We start from the raw sequence: 19,683 nt of genomic DNA on the forward strand, positions 1-19,683 counted from the left end.
CAAAACACCATGAAGATAGACTAAGGGAAATAAACGACAGACTGAGGAAGAAAAACTTACGTTTAATTGGTGTTCCCGAGGGCGCCGAAAGGGCCAGAGGGCCAGAATACGTATTTGAACAAATACTAGCTGAAAACTTTCCTAATCTGGGAAGGGAAACAGGCATTCAGATCCAGGAAATAGAGAGATCCCCCCACTAAAATCAATAAAAACCGTTCAACACGACATTTAATAGTGAAGCTTGCAAATTCCAAAGATAAAGAGAAGATCCTTAAAGCAGCAAGAGACAAGAAATCCCTGACTTTTATGGGGAGGAGTATTAGGGTAACAGCGGACCTCTCCACAGAGACATGGCAGGCCAGAAAGGGCTGGCAGGATATATTCAGGGTCCTAAATGAGAAGAACATGCAACCAAGAATACTTTATCCAGCAAGGCTCTCATTCAAAATGGAAAGAGAGATAAAGAGATTCCAAGACAGGCAGCAACTGAAAGAATATGTGACCTCCAAACCAGCTCTGCAAGAAATTTTAAGGGGGACTCTTAAAATTCCCCTTTAAGAAGAAGTTCAGTGGAACAATCCACAAAAACAAGGACTGAATAGATATCATGGTGACACTAAACTCATATCTATCAATGGTAACTCTGACGTGAACGGGCTTAATGACCCCATCAAAAGGCACAGGGTTTCAGATCGGATAAAAAAGCAGGACCCATCTATTTGCTGTCTACAAGAGACTCATTTTAGACAGAAGGACACCTACAGCCTGAAAATAAAAGGTTGGAGAACCATTTACCATTCGAATGGTCCTCAAAAGAAAGCAGGGGTAGCCATCCTTATATCAGATAAACTAAAATTTACCCCGAAGACTGTAGTGAGAGAATAAGAGGGACACTATATCATACTTAAAGGATCTATCCAACAAGAGGACTTAACAATCCTCAATATATATGACCCGAATGTGGGAGCTGCCAAATATATCAATCAATTAATAACCAAAGTGAAGAAATACTTAGATAATAATACCCTTACACTTGGTGACTCCAATCTAGCTCTTTCTACCCTCGATAGGTCTTCTAAGCACAACATCTCCAAAGAAACGAGAGCTTTAAATGATACACTGGACCAGGTGGATTTCACAGTTATCTACAGAACTTTACATCCAAACTCAACTGAATACACATTCTTCTCAAGTGCACATGGAACTTTCTCCAGAATAGACCACATACTGGGTCACAAATCGGGTCTGAACCGATACCAAAAGATTGGGATCGTCCCCTGCATATTCTCAGACCATAATGCTTTGAAATTAGAACTAAATCACAACAAGAAGTTTGGAAGGACCTCAAACACGTGGAGGTTAAGGACCATCCTGCTAAAAGATGAAAGGAAATTAAGGAAGAATTAAAAAGATTCATGGAAACTAATGAGAATGAAGATACAACCGTTCAAAATCTTTGGGATGCAGCAAAAGCAGTCCTAGGGGGGAAATACATCGCAATACAAGCATCCATTCAAAAACTGGAAAGAACTCAAATACAAAAGCTAACCTTACACATAAAGGAGCTAGAGAAAAAACAGCAACTAGATCCTTCACCCAGCAGAAGAAGAGAGTTAATAAAGATTCGAGCAGAACTCAACGAAATTGAGACCAGAAGAACTGTGGAACAGATCAACAGAACCAGGAGTTGGTTCTTTGAAAGAATTAATAAGATAGATAAACCATTAGCCAACCCTATTAAAAAGAAGAGAGAGGAGACTCAAATTAATAAAATCATGAATGAGAAAGGAGAGATCACTACCAACACCAAGGAAATACAAACGATTTTAAAAACATATTATCAACAGCTATACGCCAATAAATTAGGCAATCTAGAAGAAATGGACACATTCCTGGAAAGCCACAAACTACCAAAACTGGAACAGGAAGAAATAGAAAACCTGAACAGGCCAATAACCAGGGAGGAAATTGAAGCAGTCATCAAAAACCTCCCAAGACACAAGAGTCCAGGGCCAGATGGCTTCCCAGGGGAATTCTATCAAACGTTTAAAGAAGAAACCATACCTATTCTACTAAAGCTGTTTGGAAAGATAGAAAGAGCTGGAATACTTCCAAATTCGTTCTATGAGGCCAGCATCACCTTAATTCCAAAACCAGACAAAGATCCCACCAAAAAGGAGAATTACAGACCAATATCCCTGATGAACGTGGATGCAAAAATTCTCAACAAGATACTAGCCAATAGGATCCAACAATACATTAAGAAAATTATTCACTATGACCAAGTAGGATTTATCCCCGGGACACAAGGCTGGTTCAATACTCGTAAAACAATCAGTGTGATTCATCATATCAGCAAGAGAAAAACCAAGAACCATATGATCCTCTCATTAGATGCAGAGAAAGCATTTGACAAAATACAGCATCCATTTCTGATCAAAACTCTTCAGAGTGTAGGGATAGAGGGAACATTCCTCGACATCTTAAAAGCCATCTATGAAAAGCCCACAGCAAATATCATTCTCAATGGGGAAGCACTGGGAGCCTTTCCCCTAAGATCAGGAACAAGACAGGGATGTCCACTCTCACCACTGCTATTCAACATAGTACTGGAAGTCCTAGCCTCAGCAATCAGACAACAAAGACATTAAAGGCATTCAAATTGGCAAAGAAGAAGTCAAACTCTCCCTCTTTGCCGATGACATGATACTCTACATAGAAAACCCAAAAGTCTCCACCCCAAGATTGCTAGAACTCACACAACAATTTGGTAGCATGGCAGGATTCAAAATCAATGCCCAGAAATCAGTGGCATTTCTATACACTAACAATGAGACTGAAGAAAGAGAAATTAAGGAGTCAATCCCATTTACAATTGCACCCAAAAGCATAAGATACCTAGGTATAAACCTAGCCAAAGAGGTAAAGGACCTATACCCTAAAAACTATAGAACACTTCTGAAAGAAATTAAGGAAGACACAAAGAGATGGAAAAATATTCCATGTTCATGGATTGGCAGAATATTGTGAAAATGTCAATGTTACCCAGGGCAATTTACACGTTTAATGCAATCCCTATCAAAATACCATGGACTTTCTTCAGAGAGTTAGAACAAATTATTTTAAGATTTGTGTGGAATCAGAAAAGACCCCGAATAGCCAGGGGAATTTTAAAAAAGAACACCATAGCTGGGGGCATCACAATGCCAGATTTCAGGTTGTACTACAAAGCTGTGGTCATCAAGACAGTGTGGTCCTGGCACAAAAACAGACACATAGATCAATGGAACAGAATAGAGAACCCAGAAGTGGACCCTCAACTTTATGGTCAACTAATATTTGATAAAGGAGGAAAGACTATCCATTGGAAGAAAGACAGTCTCTTCAATAAATGGTGCTGGGAAAATTGGACATCCACATGCAGAAGAATGAAACTAGACCACTCTCTTTCACCATACACAAGATAAACTCAAAATGGATGAAAGATCTAAATGTGAGACAAGATTCCATCAAAATCCTAGAGGAGAACACAGGCAACACCCTTTTTGAACTCAGCCACAGTAACTTCTTGCAAGATACATCTACGAAGGCAAAAGAAACAAAAGCAAAAATGAACTATTGGGACTTCATCAAGATAAGAAGCTTTTGCACAGCAAAGGATACAGTCAACAAAACTAAAAGACAACCTACAGAATGGGAGAAGATATTTGCAAATGACGTATCAGATAAAGGGCTAGTTTCCAAGATCTATAAAGAACTTATTAAACTCAACACCAAAGAAACAAACAATCCAATCATGAAATGGGCAAAAGACATGAACAGAAATCCCACAGAGGAAGACACAGACATGGCCAACACGCACACGAGAAAATGCTCTGCATCATTTGCCATCAGGGAAATACAAATCCAAACCACAATGAGATACCACCTCACACCAGTGAGAATGGGGCAAATTAGCAAGGCAGGAAACAACAAATGTTGGAGAGGATGCAGAGAAAAGGGAACCCTCTTACACTGTTGGTGGGAATGTGAACTGGTGCAGCCACTCTGGAAAACTGTGTGGAGGTTCCTCAAAGAGTTAACAATAGACCTGCCCTACGACCCAGCAATTGCACTGTTGGGGATTTACCCCAAAGATACAGATGCAGTGAAACACCGGGACACCTGCACCCTGATGTTTCTAGCAGCAATGTCCACAATAGCCAAACTGTTGGAAGGAACCTCGGTGTCCATCGAAAGATGAATGGATAAGAAGATGTGGTTTATGTATACAATGAATATTACTCAGCCATTAGAAACGACAAATACCCACCATTTGCTTCAACGTGGATGGAACTGGAGGGTATTGTGCTGAGTGAAGTAAGTCAATTGGAGAAGGACAAACATTATATGTTCTCATTCATTTGGGGAATATAAATAAAAGTGAAAGGGAATATAAGGGAAGGGAGAAGAAATGTGTGGGAAATATCAGAAAGGGAGACAGAACATAAAGACTCCTAACTCTGGGAAATGAACTAGGGGTGGTGGAAGGGGAGGAGGGCGGGGGGTGGGGGTGAATGGGTGATGGGCACTGAGGGGGGCCCTTGACGGGATGAGCACTGGGTGTTATTCTGTATGTTGGTAAATTGAACACCAATAAAAAATAAATTTATTTAAAAAAAAAAGGAAGATGGCACCCCCCAAAAAAATACTGGATCTAGTGGATCATATTACCCATTCTGAATCAGATGAAACTTTAAAATGTCTTAATATAGCATTAGTTATCCATGCTACCATAAGAATTTACCACCAAATTAGTACTTATTTGGTGAGAAGTCAGGGTGTTACTGGATCCTCTGCTGAGATCCACCAAGTCCAAACTCAAGGTATGAGCAAGGCTATATCCCTAACTGGTGGATCAGGGGAGGAAACTGTTTCCAAGTTCATTCAGATTTTTGGCTGAATTCAGTTCCTTGCACTTGTAGAACAGAGATTTCTTTTTCCTTGCTGGTTGTGAGTCAAGGACCGGTATTTGCTTCCAGAAGCCCATGCTTTCCGAATGGCCCCACACATGGCAGGTTGAGCCTTTTTCCTACTTCTCACTACTTCTCTCTTTGCCTCCAGGCAGAGACTGCTCTCTCCTTGTGAGGGCTCATGTGATTAGATTTGGCCACCTAGATAATTGAGAAAAACCTCCCTATTTTACTGTTAATAACCTTGATTACATTTGCAAAGTTCCTCTTTCTGTGTAGTACAACACAGAGTCCAGGGATCAAGGCATGGACACCTTTGGAGTGCCATTCTGCTTACAAATATTACTATTTTATTTCTTGGTGGTTGGAAAATTTATTAGGTTAACAGAAGTAATTAAACAATAACATGAAAATAACTGTTTTATTTATTGTGGAATAAAGATCTCCACATTACTGCCTTTATCACCTCCATAAACTCTCTATTTCAGACTTCTGTCTCTGATGTAGAAGAGGTAATGAGCAGGCATGACAATAGGTACCAAGGGTTAGTTTATAGAAGCTTCTGGTTGGTCAATGTTCATCTCAAAGGCTAGAAGCAACCCTAGAAATAGAGCTTTTTTCCCAAGTTTTTTCCTTTTCTGCTATCACAAGGATGGAATGAGCAAATGAAAAATTGACTTCTAGCTAACTTAGATATAATAGTAACTAACATGTCATTTGTATTTACGAGGCTGTTTAACTCTTCACATACACGGTCCTATTTGACATTCACAACAATTTCGTGACATAGATGTTCTGTCCGATATTATACAGCTAAAGAGACATTAAAGAAGTTCAGTGATAAGCCCAAGGCTTCTAAGTGGCAAAGCTAAGATTTTTAAAAAATCAGATGCAAAGGCTGTGAAAGACAGGAAAAAAAAGTGCTTATTGAGGTTTATGCATGAAAATATTGTGAGAGTTTATAAGGCTTCTTACCAAAAACAGCAATCTTCTGCCCCTATCACTCCCATTTTCACCTCCCAAAGAATTGCTTCCAGTTGTTTTATTTGCCTCCCTTCATAACTTTATATAACATGTGTATACTACTATTTCTTGATTTTTCAGTTTTAGTACTTGCCTTTGGAAGATGAGGATTTAAGTCTCTCATTGCCTTGCCTCCTTCTTAAAACAAATCCCATTTTTTTCCATCTTGTCATTTTGGACATCTTTTGGGGCATTTTTTTCTCACTGTTTCTTCTCTTCTATCCTCTCAATTGAATTTTTATTTGCACACTATCAGTTTTAATTTCCAGGTTTTGCTTGTTTCATCCGAATGTTACTTTTGCATATTGTCAATTCTATGAAGATATTAATGATATATTTACATATGTATATTTTTTTTGTTTTTTCCCCCAAGTTTTCTCTGTTTTGACTTCTGCTTTTCAAGTTGTTTTTTATTAGCTTTCTGCCTATTTTTGGCCCTCTGCTCATATTTAAGATAATGGAAGCTCTGTTGGCAGGACTGGTTACTTGTGGACTTCCTTGGATGGTGTCATAATGGGGAATCATCAGTTTTGTAGCTTAGACATTTTCTCTAGGGCTGGCCAGATTTCTAAGACTAATAGCATTCTGAGGACTTGGTAAGGAAAGAGAACTTCAAGTGGTGGTAGTGGTAGGTATTTCAAGATTATAAATGTAGACTTTCGCATTTTCTCACTTTTCTTCGTATCACATTCCTATTTTTACCACTGCTTTCTGTCCTCTAGAGTAGAGACCCTCTGTTTTCTTCTCCAGGGAATAAGTCTCTAATCTTCTGATGGAGTATACATGTTCACTGAATCTGAGAGATGACCTTGGGATTTAAGTCCTGTGTAAGCAGACTTTGATCTGTTTGTCTCGTTTGGAGCCACATCTTTACATCCACCCTCAGAGGTGACAGGATGCCCTTGCTAAGATTTTTGTAGGGTTCTGCAGTATAAATCAAATTGCTGCTCACTTGCGTTCTCTACTTAATTTAGGATTCAGCATTTGGGGTTTACCCTTGAGCATCTGCCTTCCAACTTCTATAATGTTGTAGCTATTGCCTTCCCTCCTTGTAATTATGAGATTATACTTTAAAAAAATTGTTTTTCTATCATCTCAGTACATTGTAAAAGGGAACAGAGGTAAACACTTGTGCGTACCCTGCCATCCACCATCTCTCACTGGAGTCTGTGCCAATTGCGTTATTGATTTGGGTGTGTTGTCCTTTCAGGGCCTATTCAGTTGACATTGGCAGTTTGAATTGTTCATTCAGATGAGCAAATAAGAATCAAGGGTAAGAGCAATACACAAGGGCCTGACTTACTCCAGGGTCTCATGGAGTACACTGGTGTTGGGTATAGATTTTTCAGATGCAAATATCAACACCTGCTCTTCTTTCCCCAACAGTAGCCTTTAGAAGCAGTTCTAATGCTGCCACTTAGCTTAGCTCAGCGAAGGCTCCTACAAGAAGTGTGTAAATTGTGGTTGAGTGCCCTCTAGACTCTTCAAGGGAAAGGACCAGAGACATGTCTTTCTAATTGTGTCCCCTCAAGAAAGAAGAAATCCAATTACCTGCACAAATCCAAGCATTAAAGGAACATACCTAGGTTTTTATCTTCTCTGCAGTAGCGGTGCCATTGACAAGTTACCAGGGATTTCTAAAGGCAGATGGGAAACAAATGTTACAGTAATAGGTGGCAGACTGTGCTTTAATTTGAAAACTCTTAGTTCTCTTGAATTGTGCTTTTCCTTGAACTGACCAGTTATTTGATAACTACTCATGAAGCACTAGCTTTAGGCCAGAGTATGAGGCTCATGATGTTGGAACTCAAAAGACATGTGGGGTAGTAACTACCAAAGTGCTTGGCATTTCTTCGAACTATTGACCTCGATAAATATTTGTTAAAGTGAAAATGTAGGCATTGCTTTCAAATAGTCTGTTCACTAAACAGCAAGGCAAAGGCATTTTGTGAGAGCACACAGAAGAAGCTTCAGGTAGGTCAGAAACCTAGAGTACTAATCAGGTGAAAATTAATTGTTAACCTGACTTGCCTCCTATGCATGCCTGAAAAATTTGACCAATTTAAGGGGAAAGTAAATAATCGCCTCGGAAAATGTTGTGAAAAATATTCAAGGCATTGAATGCTGTTTGGTATGGCTGGACATATCAGGACTGCATATTCGGCATCCTAAATAATTCTGTAAATAAACAAGAAAAAAGTCTGGATCTTAAGGCCCTCATGTGTAAGTTGGATATTTTCTCTTTTGTTTCTCTGTGCAATAAGGATATAAACTTGGGCAATAAGGATATAAACTTTGGCTTGCAAGTATTGTATATAAGGTAATTCTGAATAAACTGTTTTGACTAGAGTAGCTAAATTGTTCAGTCAAAAACCCACTTCTATAACAGGTTTGGGTGACACATTAAATCGGGAATGCCTTAGTTTCATATATGATGAAATGGATGTATTCACCCAGTTATCTTGTCATCATGTGAATACAGTAGTAATCTGGGGATCAATTTACAAAATTAATGTAAAACACTCAAGGAATTTTGTACCATGTATCCTTTCCTGATAAGTTTAGTCTTGAAAAATAAATGCTGTCATTCAAAGGGAAATATTTAAACTGTTTCAATATGTGTGGCAGGTACAGTTGACTTAGCCACAAACTCACCTTTCTACTGGTGGTACATTTCCCAGACCCTCTTTTCCATTGATCTCAAGGGAGGTTCTGTCAATAGGAGACCTTCATGGAGTATTAGAAGGCAAGAGGGCAGTAGAAGCCACAGAAGTAGCAGTAGGGTCACGGTTCTTGTTTAGTACCTTCATTGGCATCAGCAACAAGTGTAGTCCCTTGGGTTCCTACAAAGGCATTAGCAGCTTCTTGATCTGTGTAGTCAGTGTTACCCTCCCTTTTTTGCTTCCTGAGAACTTCTAGTACTTTTCTAACTAATATCTTGCATTAAATCTCTTTCTCCATGGCTATGTAGACAGGTTTCTGTTTACCTCCTTGGGCACTGACTAATAAAGAACAGAATTCCTTAAAACTAAAATTGGAATTTTCCTGTGCCTTTTGATAAAGTGTTCCATGATTTCTAGATGTTGGCCTTATGCTCTGGTTTCTCTACCTCTTAGTTTTCTGGGGAAATTGGTTTAGTCTTATTTGGAGGTAATTTCTATAACTATATAGATATTATTTCCATATAATCAAATAGTCTTCAACCTTATATGAATATACCACACTTTATATATCTACCTTTCTATTATTAGTATATAATATTATATATTTAAATGGTATGTGGGTATGTGTTATATATATTATATATTTAAAATGTATAAATATATATTATATTTATAATATATATAAATATATATTATATATTTAATATAAATATATATAAAAATATATATTATATATTTAAATGTTCTTGATTTAGTTATCTATTGTAGCATGTTCACCCAAAACCTAGTGGCTTAGGAAAACATTTTATCTCTGTTTCTGTGGATCAGGAATCTGGTGTGGCTTAGCTGAGTCGTTTGTCTCAAGGTCTCTATCAAGACTGCAGTCAAAGTGTTGGCTGGTGCATGGTCTCATTTGAGAGCTTAGCAAGCAGAGGACCTGCTTTCAACATATGGTTTTCGATAGGATTCAGTTCCTCATGGGCTGTTGGACTAAAGGTCTAAATTCCTCACTAGTTGTTATTCAGAAGCTGAGTACTCCTTCCTCATCACATGTATTTGTCAATAGGGGAGCTCACAGCATGGTATGGTGCCTGGCCTTATCTTAGAAAACAGGAGGGAAGAAGAGAAGAGGAAAGGGGAGAGGAGATAGAGAAAGAGAGAGAGAGAGGAAGGGGGATTGAAAGAGAGAGAGGGTCATAGTCTTTATAATCTCATTCAGCAGTAAAATCCCATCACTTTTTCCATATTCTGTTTGGTAGAAGCAGGTCACTACATCCAGCCCACACACAAAGAGAGAGGAACTACACAAGCACATGAATACAAGAAGCTGAGGATCATTTGGATCCATTTCAGAAGATGCCAGGCACATCACTATTCTAAAGAAACAGTATATTCCTTGATTTTTGCTTCAGTGCTTAGGAAAATATTGATGATAGTTGGGCTTGTATATAGTATAGAGACAGCAGAATTATTTAGTTTCAGTGACTATGCATATAAACTTACAAGCAGTAGTAACAGGCAGCCAAACAAATTAACCCACCTGCCTTTTCATTCTGGAATATGTATTTATTTCTTGAGATTGTAATTAACACATTGGTTACTAATTATATATTATATGAAATCACCACATAAATGAATCATCTTAGCTGTTACTAGCTTATCTGAGAGGTTTTTTTTTCTTTAGTTATAAAGAGAATTTTAGGATCTTCAAGTCAGCCTCCACTCTGGAATCATGCCCTAATGGCCACAGAAATGGAAAACACTCCACCTGCAGACTTTGAGATAAAATAATCCCCATTTCCAGGGGGTGTGGAAATGTCTGCTTTTGATGGGATCTTTCAAAATTGCATCATGCTTGCACTTCAGTTTCTCCCCTAAATCTTGATAAATAGCGAAGTGCTCTCTTTGGATAGGGGCAAGTTTCCGCTGTTAAAGACATCTGTACAGCGACCCTGTGCTATCTCTTACAAGTCCTGCCAATGCTTTTATCATTTCAAATCTAAAAAAGGCTTAAAGAGGCTTCGTTAAAACCCTCTCTATGAAAAGTCAAAATCCTTCAATAAGTCAGAATGAGATGCAGCTATATAAAGACACGGAAGTTACATTATTTTCCAGGTAGGGAATGTATTGGCTATGCTGTACCACACTACATTTGAAGAAGAAAGTTTTATATAAATCTGAAATATCAAGCATATCAGCACACAGATTTTAAATACACGCATTAAAACATTTGGTGCAAGACTTTGCCCTGCATGAAAGCAGAGATAGATTACCCAGGTGGTGAGATTTGAAGAGCAATAGGAAAACCAATATACCCTAGACAGACTCTAAATCCACTTTGACTCTGATACCTGGTATTCTGTTATTTAAGAGCCACTGCTATGGATCAACTCATTGTTCCCTTTCCAAATGCAAATGCCTCTGTAAAGAAAAACATGTAATTAATTTTCAGAACTCAGTACCTTTGGATAAACTAATTAATTTCTTTTCATAGGACTGTGCTTGATGGATGGCAGAAGGTAGGGGGAAGGAATCTCAGTACCTTCCTCAGGCAAGTGGATGGAGAGTGAGCATCACAAGGCAGTTAAGTCATTGGGAGCAGATGGCACACTGGAGGGGGATAAGAAAACCCTATGAATCAAATATTTATTTGTGTGTCAGATACTGTGTGAAGTATGACATATACCTTGTATAATCTGATCCCCACACCTCCCTTGCATGGTTAGAAGTGGCAGAGCTGGGATTCAGCCTCAGCTCTGACTCTAAATACAGTACCCTTTTAATCATACTTTCTCAGAATAACTCCAAAATTTAAAGTGGGAAGCCCCAAAGATAGAATTGGCAACTTATTTTCTTAAGTGTATGTATGGTGAAAGAGAGAGCCATCCTACAGTGGGAATGAGATGCCTGTTACTGTGTTGAAAGAGATCACATTTGGATCCATTTCTCGTTCCCATGGAAGATGTTTGTTTGGTTATCTTAGAATTTTTGTCTTGCATGCTTCAGGCCATTTGGCATAGATGGCTGAAGGGAGCTGTGAGGGACTGCATTTGCTTATATGATTCCTTCTCTTCCTGCAAATGTCAGACCAAACTACATTCTCAGAGGCAGAAGCAAACAATAATTGATGTTCATATTAGTAACCCTAAAACATCAAGAAAATGTCAAATTGTGTTCAGTGTCTCTCTCTCTATATATAAGGAGACAAAAATATGCATCCTATTTTTCATAGACATTTTTAATGTGTTTATTTTTTCTAAGTTTTGGTGTCTAAATCCATTAGTGTCAATTCATTCCTTGACATGTTGCTTAATTTTTAAAAATGACTAAGTGGTGTTTGGAGTGATTCTCATCCTCAAGGATTTCTACTCTTATTTATTCAACATATTTATTAAGGACCTACTGGATGTTGGGTAGAAGTCTAGAGGCTACATATAAAGCACTGAGCAAAATCATACAGATTAATAAGACTTGAAAAAAAAAGATAAGATAATTTACATACTTCTAGTACTATAGGATTCCAGGGAGAAGGGAAAACATGGAAAAGAAGCTTTTGGGAACTCTGCACTTGGCCAAATAAAGGCAGATTTTAATTTCCAGAAGGGTTTAAACTTTAATTTTAAAAAATTAAAATTGTTGTCTGGATTACATGTCTTTCTCCCTAAGGATACCAGCCTGATATCTACAATCCATCCATCCATCCATCCATCCATCCATCCATCCATCCATCCAACAAATGCTTAAGGTCCTGCTATATGCAGGACAATGGCTTGGGTCTTGTTAATACAATGATGAACAAAAGAGCAGACCCTGACCCTCATGGGAAAATGTACATGTTGCAATGTTGGTTTACATGTTGCTAAAGAGGAAAATAAAGCATTATATGATAGCATACATATTGAAAGACCTCTCTTGGAGATGACATTCATGCTTGAAACCAGACATATGAGAAAGAGAAAGGCAACTGAAGATGTGAAAGAGGAACATTGCTAGCTCAGCATTCAGCCTTCACAGGGGCCAAAGGTGAGGATGAGATGGCATGTTTAATAATGGAAACAAGGCTGGCATGACAGAAGCATTGTGAGGGAGGATGGCAAGCATGTGGGGTGGGAGACGTGGGCAGGATTTAGCTCGTCCAGTGCCTTGTAAGCCACAGCGAAGAGCTTGAGTTTTATTCTAAACCCAAAGGAAGCACGAATTGATTTTAAGCAGGGGGTGATTCAACTTATGTTTATAAATGTCATTTTGGCTGCTTTGTGGAGAATGGCTTGGAGAAGAGGGTGAGAAACTATGAGGAGGCTTTAGGGATAGACCATTCACAGGCTTTGCGCTTGGCCAAAGTAGCAGATCATGTACCTGGAGTCAGTAGCACTAACTTGCTTTTTTTTGCCTGAAACACTTACTCCTCTTTTGGTTTAGAGACACTGCATCAACTCATCAACTGATAACCTTTATCTAAGGACCACTCTGACTCAGTTGACTGTTGAAGCCGGTATCCAGTTTAACTCAAAGTGGGGTCTTTTTTTTCCTAACTGTTGAGTGGTCTCTTCTTTTCCTTCTTTTTGTTATTGTTGCTACTGCTATTGTTGCTATCCTTTCCTAGCCTTCCTTGATTCCTCTAGGCAATCTTTGTTATTTCATGCCACAACTACTCTCCCATTTTCCAGCTCAAGGAAGCTTTTCATATACTTAATCTTGTTAAGTCAAAATTTACATTGTCCACAGTATGTACTATGTAGAGAGTAGAAGAAATGGTTCTCCTATGATAAAGGAGATTATATCATGCTCACCATTTAACAATATATATAACATTAATATAACATAATATAACATTAATATAACATAAGGAGACTGCTAAGTGTGAGAATTATGATTGCCAAGGGCATGTGAGTTCAACTGATGTTGAGGAGGTAATATGCCAGGTCAGAGAAGGAGGCAGTTGTTCCAGGTTGGAGGAAAGTTTGCCTTGAATTGGCTTACCATGCTCAGGGGCCCATTTCACAGCCTATAGGCAGAGTGAGTCCTGCCCTTCCTTCAGAGTAGAGAGAGGAATAGATGTCAAGGATACAGACTCCCTAGGCTGTATAGATCTATTTGACTGTCATGACAAAACGCCATAAACGAGTGGCTTAAAAAAGACATTTTCTTACAGTTGTGGAATTTCCAAAAAAGTCCAAGATCAGGATGTCACCATGGTCAGTTTCTAATGAGACCTCTCTACCTAGCTTTGCAGATGACCATCTTTTCATTGCGTCCACACATAGAAGAAAGAGAGAGAGCAAGAGAGCAAGCTCTCTGGTATTTCTTCTTATTCCAGTTCTAACTCCATCATGAGGGCCACCCCCGCATGACCTCATCTAAAGTTAATTACCTCCTATCGGCCCCACCTCCAAATATCATCACATTGGGTGTTAGATTTGCAATATATAAATTTTAGGGGATGCAAGTTTATAACAGATTGTATCAAGTCTTCCTGGAATATGTTATCACAACCTTTTATGCTTCCCTTTCATAGGATGTATAAAATATGCATACATATCATGTGATTATATATTATATGATATAAAGTGTGTGTGTGTATATATATATATATATATATATATAAATTTTGTGTATGTCTCTTCTATGAGACCAGGCTCCATAAACACAGGGACTCAGTCCTTTGCTCATTATTTTATCTCTGTTTAAATGATAGGTAGCTGGGCAGCCCAGGTGGCTCAGCGGTTTAGCGCCACCTTCAGCCCAGGGTGTGATCCTGGAGACCTGGGATCGAGTCCCAGGATGGGTTTCCTGCGTGGAGCCTGCTTCTCCCTCTGCCTGTGTCTCTGCCTCTCTCTCTCTCTCTCTCTGTGTCTCTCATGAATAAATAAATAAAAATATTTTAAAAAAATAAATGATAGGTAGCCAACACATATCGACTTAATGAATATGTTTAACTTTGAAATATGGTATAAATTTATATTTAAGCATTTTGTGATTTACACGTTGAGATTCTGCAATATTTAACTTTTTACAATGGAATGTATTGTAATGCGTGTAATACATGCTAAGAGAATACATGTAATGCATGCTAAGAAACTTCGAAAACATTGACCTATAGAGTTACCTGAGTGCCTCTCTATAAAGTCCTCTATCTATCATTTGCATTATGGGCAAACTGACAGAAATTTATAGTGTTACATAAAACCTTCTGTGGCTTATATTTGATAGCTTTTATTACAAAAATAATTTTCAATGCTTTGGGCCCAGAAATCCTAGCTAGGAACCTGGGACTCCTTATAATCTGGTCACAATCTACCCTCTGGTTTTGTCACCTATTCTCCTTCAGTCTCTTGGCTCCACAGACTGTTTACCAGTTTGTTTCAAAAACCTGCCCTGTATCTTGGCCTCTGTTACCTTCCTAGCCTCATTGATTGCATTCTGTGCTGAGCTTTTCCCAAGGCTATATATATATATATATATATATATATATATATATATTCCTATTTAATTCTTTAAAGGATCCTAAGAGGTAGGTATTATTTTACAAATTATAGCTGAAGAAATTGGGGGTCAGAGAAGTAAAATAACTTGCCTAAAATGACCCAATAAGTGGCAAACTCAAGTCCCTATCCCAAAGCCCATAATTCCCAACGTGATACCTTCACTTCTGAAAGGCTCTCCCAAATTTACCTAAATTTTCAAGCTTAACTTGGGTTGTACTTCCTCTTTATCTCTTCAGTTGATTGAATCATTCCTTTTAACATCAAAAATAGCTACTGTTTGTTGAGTGCCTACTATATGGTAACTTCTGTTAAGTTCTCACATACAAATTATTTTATTTAATCTCTCATTGACCTTATGAAATTAGTATAACATTATTGTAGATGAGAAGCTGGAATCTGATAGAGTATCTTGTTCGAGGTCACAGATCTATAATATTTCAAAGAAGGGATTCAAACCCCTATATGTATGGCTCTAGAGCCAAAGTTTTAACCTGCTTGTCATAATCTCCAGCTTTAGAAGTATCACCTTCTAGTTATGGGATAATGTATTAAAGTGAATAATTTGAATGAAGTTATGCTGATTAAAAATAATGACAAAGCGCAACCAACATAAACAACGCTGACCCACATAAAGGAGTATAAACTCTGCAGCTGTATTAGTCTCCTATGCCTGCTGCAACTAATTACCACAAATTTAGTGGCTTAACACAACACAATTTTATAATCCTACAACTCTGGAGGTCAGAAGTCCTAAAATCATGGTTTCAGCAGAGCTGCGTTGCTTCTCGAGTCTCCGGGAGGGAATCTGTTTTCTTGTCTTTTCCAGTTTTTGCATGCTGTCTGCATTCATTGGCTTATAGGCCCTTCTTCCATCTTCAAAATCAGGATTGTAGCATCTTCCAGTCTTTATCTCTGACTCTTAAAACTCTCTCTTATAAGGACTCTTGTGATTTTATTGGGCCTCTCTGGTTAATTCAAGATAATTTCCACGTGTCAAGATCTTCCATTTAATCAAAAGTCCCTTTTGACAGATCAGATAATTAGGTCATGGACATTTTTGGGGGGCATTATTCAGTTTACCACAGTGGTGGTGGTATGCAGGACCTTTGGCTCTCAGGAGCTGGCGAGAGGGGGATAAGGACTGATTTTTTTGGACCCATACTATTGGTATTTTTATTTTAAGGAAAGGCAGAGAGTAATGTTTAATCCAAAGGAAAAATGTCTGATGGTGAGATTTCAGGCACCTGCAGCATTTAAAAAAATTTAATAGGTAAATAATTTCCCATTGTACTAACACAAAACATCAGCCTAGAAAATTACACAGAAATTTCTCAGCAATTTCTTACTAAGGATAAGTGTGGTAATCAAATATCCTCTTTGTGAATCTCTTCAATCCCATTGAAGTGTTATGAGTGGAGACATGGTCAGATAGCAGGGCAGGATAGGCCTAGAGTTCCTTCAGCTGAAATGAGCACACCTCTTTTCTAGGTGGTATAGAGATGGCATCCAGGTACCTGACTTGATTATCTGGGTTTTCACTGCAAATGGGTTAAAGGACTGAAACTAAGTTTGTATTTGGTTGAATATCATTCCATTGCTCCATTCCATATGATTCATTGAAATGGAGAAATGTTTCTTTTATTTTTTTAAGATTTATTTACTTATTAAAGTGAGACAGAGAGCATGGGTGGGGTACAGTGGGGTGGAGGGATGGGGCAGAGGGGGAAGCTCCCTACTCAGCAGGGAGCCCAGGGCAATGCAATGCTGCATCCCAGGACCCTGAGATCATGACCTGAGTTGAAGGCAGAAATTTAACTGACTGAGCCACCCAGGTGCCCCTGGGGGAACATTTCTGAAGACAATGCAGGGAAAAGGGATGTCCTCTAGGAAAGAAGAGAAAAGGCTGCAGAAAGACCAATAGTTCTGAGTAGGGGAGTCAATGGAGCATGGGATTTTTTTCACCTTTAAAGAGGCACCACTTCCATGATCTTCTCTTTGTCCCTTTTTCCTCTTTAATGTCATAATCTGTGGTGGTGGCCCATGGTACAGGTGCTTGGGACAGGAAAGGTGAGAGATGGAGAAGGATTGGCAATGTGTATTGATCACATGACTTAGAAGTCAAATGGTTAAAGTGGAAACACAGTTGCTACAAATCAGATTGTTATCCTGGATGTACTATGGCATCTGTATTTTCACATGAACAATACGTGGCATCTGTATTTTCACATGAACAATACCGTTGAGAGCTGGGCTCTAAACTTCGTTTTGCTCTTCCGCTCCCAGTTCTGCAGTACAGGCAAGATTCCACAGCACAGACGGACTGCAGAACATTGAATTTTTTTTTTTTTAAATCTTACTGATGTATGGTTGACATATAAAAAGTGGTTTGATTACCTTATTTTATCCCAAGTGGGGAATTACTGAGAAATTTCTGTGGGAATTTTTTTTTATGTTGGCGTTTGTGTTATTATAATAGGAAATTACTTACCTATTGAGTTGTACACATTTAATGAGTATAATTTCATGAGTTTTGGGATAAGTATACACTCACGAAACCATCATCCCTACCAAAGCTGCAAATATATTTATCACCTCCCAAAGTTTCCTTCTTTTCCTAGTAGTAGTAGTAGTAGTAGTAGTAGAACACGTAACATAATATCTTCTTAGCAAATAATAATAATACCTTCTTAGCAAATTTTAAGTATATAATACAGTATTGTTAGCTCTGGGCATTATACTGTGTAGTAGATATCCAAAACTTATTTATCTCATATAACTAAATGCTGGATTTCTTAAGGCTGCTAGATCTAGCACTCAGAGCAAAGATATAGATGTAACTCTAGCATCTTGCAAATAGAAATGCAAATTTCTGTTAAAGTAAAGAAAGTGAATAGTGGGCATTTGCAGAGTAACCTGAAGGAAGTAAATATCTTTAGTGAGAGAATTTTTAAATAGTTAATCCAACTATAAGGTATTTTGTGAGTTATCTGGTTAATTGCAGTTTATATCTTGTGTGTATATATATATCTTTATATTCACATTTAGTGAACTGGTTAAAACACCAATTCTTGAGGAATGTTGGCTTAACAAGATGTATTTAAGTTTCAACATGTTACGTGTTAACACTTTACGCTCTGGGGAAAAAAATTGAAGCTACTCTTTCAGCATTAGATCTGCCTCAGCCTGCATAACCTCTCCTTTGCATATTTACCTTATCCAAGCTGACATCCACACTGATGTGTTAGTGCCAACGTAACCCCCCATTTCAAGAGAATTTGCTTTTAAAAAGAGTCTGAAGTAAATGATACTTTCTACTGTAACTAATACAGAATTGCAGGCAAAAATAGAGAACATATTTGGAAAAAAGGGATTTCCTCCTACAAATAACCACCACATTTTTTTAAACCACATTTTATAGTCTGGTATCCCAATTCCCCTTACCATGAAAAGGAATTTAAATGCCGCTCATTTCTCTCTCAGTGTAATGTCTACGTATTTTTTTCTAAAGTCCCAATGTCTGGAACACATACAAACCTATTAACAGTTGACTTGGGGATGGACTTCCAAAGGTTGGTTGGCCATCATTTCCCAGTGTTAGGGCCAGGGCTGAATCAGCAGCATAACACCCTACAAGCCCTGGAACATCTGGAACAACAGCAGAGGTGTAAAGGCAATAATTTTTCATGGCCAGATCTGAGACTAATTCAAACACAAACAAATTCAATCTGATGATAAATTCGCTTGGCTCTTGCTCTTGTGTTGGAAGCATCAAGTCCCTGCCAGCACAACCAGTATGGCTGAAAGGAGAAAGTTGAAACAGCATTTAGATGGTACTAATACGGCTGCAATATAATCCTTTCCCTGGTTTCAAGTCTCTGCCTGCCAGGGCTCTTGGCCACCATCCCAGGACTTAATTGCATTTTGCAAGTAGCCGTAGTGCACTTGCCACTATATCTCCCTAACTAATTTCAGTCACAATCCTCATATTCAATTCAGTAAAAAGGAACTGCAATACCTCTGACAGAAAAATGGAAGTGTTACAAAGATTGGCTCAATTAAGGGAATAGCTGGTTTGGAGGTTAAAATAGGTGGACAAATCATAGCCTTGAAGTCTAGAATTCTATTTTTTTATGAAAGCAACATAGAGGAAATGGTTAAGATTTGAGACATTAATAATGTCTCAAATGATAAGATTTGAGACATTGCTACTATTTATTGTTGATATATATTTTCAAGTGAACTGGATTTTAATTGGAATTTGGCCTTAAAGTAATTGAGGGGCAATGAGGCTTAGTGGAATAAGCACTGGTTTCATTCTGGAGACTACTGGCTGTAGGCCAGATGAATGGTTTGGATCTCACCTGTGCTAGTTACTAAATGCATGCACTTGAAGAAGCCACTTGAAATTGCTGTATCTCCATTTTCTCATCAACATATCAAGGATAAGAAAATATTTCCCTTTCTTTCTTTCTTTCTTTCTTTCTTTCTTTCTTTCTTTCTTTCTTTCTTTCTTTCTTTCTTTCTTTCTTTCTTTTTTTGATTTAAAGCCTTATATTAAAA

The 19,683-nt window shown here is 38.2% G+C and overlaps 2 long non-coding RNA genes across 7 annotated transcripts in view; one reads left to right on the top strand and one right to left on the bottom strand.

Annotated features, from left to right (window-relative positions):
- The window catches only part of LOC111097745, a 232,828-nt gene that overhangs the window by 55,378 nt on the left and 157,767 nt on the right, over positions 1-19,683 (top strand). For 2 of the 6 annotated variants that reach the window (XR_005365961.1, XR_005365962.1), the window contains one exon: positions 11,133-11,221. The exons of the other annotated variants lie outside the window; for them this stretch is intronic. This is a non-coding gene — a long non-coding RNA (uncharacterized LOC111097745). The remainder of the gene's footprint in view (positions 1-11,132; positions 11,222-19,683) is intronic. 6 annotated transcript variants of the gene reach the window in all.
- LOC119873672 lies at positions 7,450-18,989 on the bottom strand. The gene is made up of 4 exons (XR_005365972.1): positions 18,658-18,989; positions 10,990-11,059; positions 8,631-8,818; positions 7,450-7,612 (listed from the first exon to the last, which is right to left on the bottom strand). It is a non-coding gene; the product is annotated as an uncharacterized LOC119873672 (long non-coding RNA).

This window comes from Canis lupus, chromosome 10 (assembly GCF_011100685.1).
Source record: "Canis lupus familiaris isolate Mischka breed German Shepherd chromosome 10, alternate assembly UU_Cfam_GSD_1.0, whole genome shotgun sequence".
Classification (NCBI taxonomy): domain Eukaryota; kingdom Metazoa; phylum Chordata; class Mammalia; order Carnivora; family Canidae; genus Canis; species Canis lupus.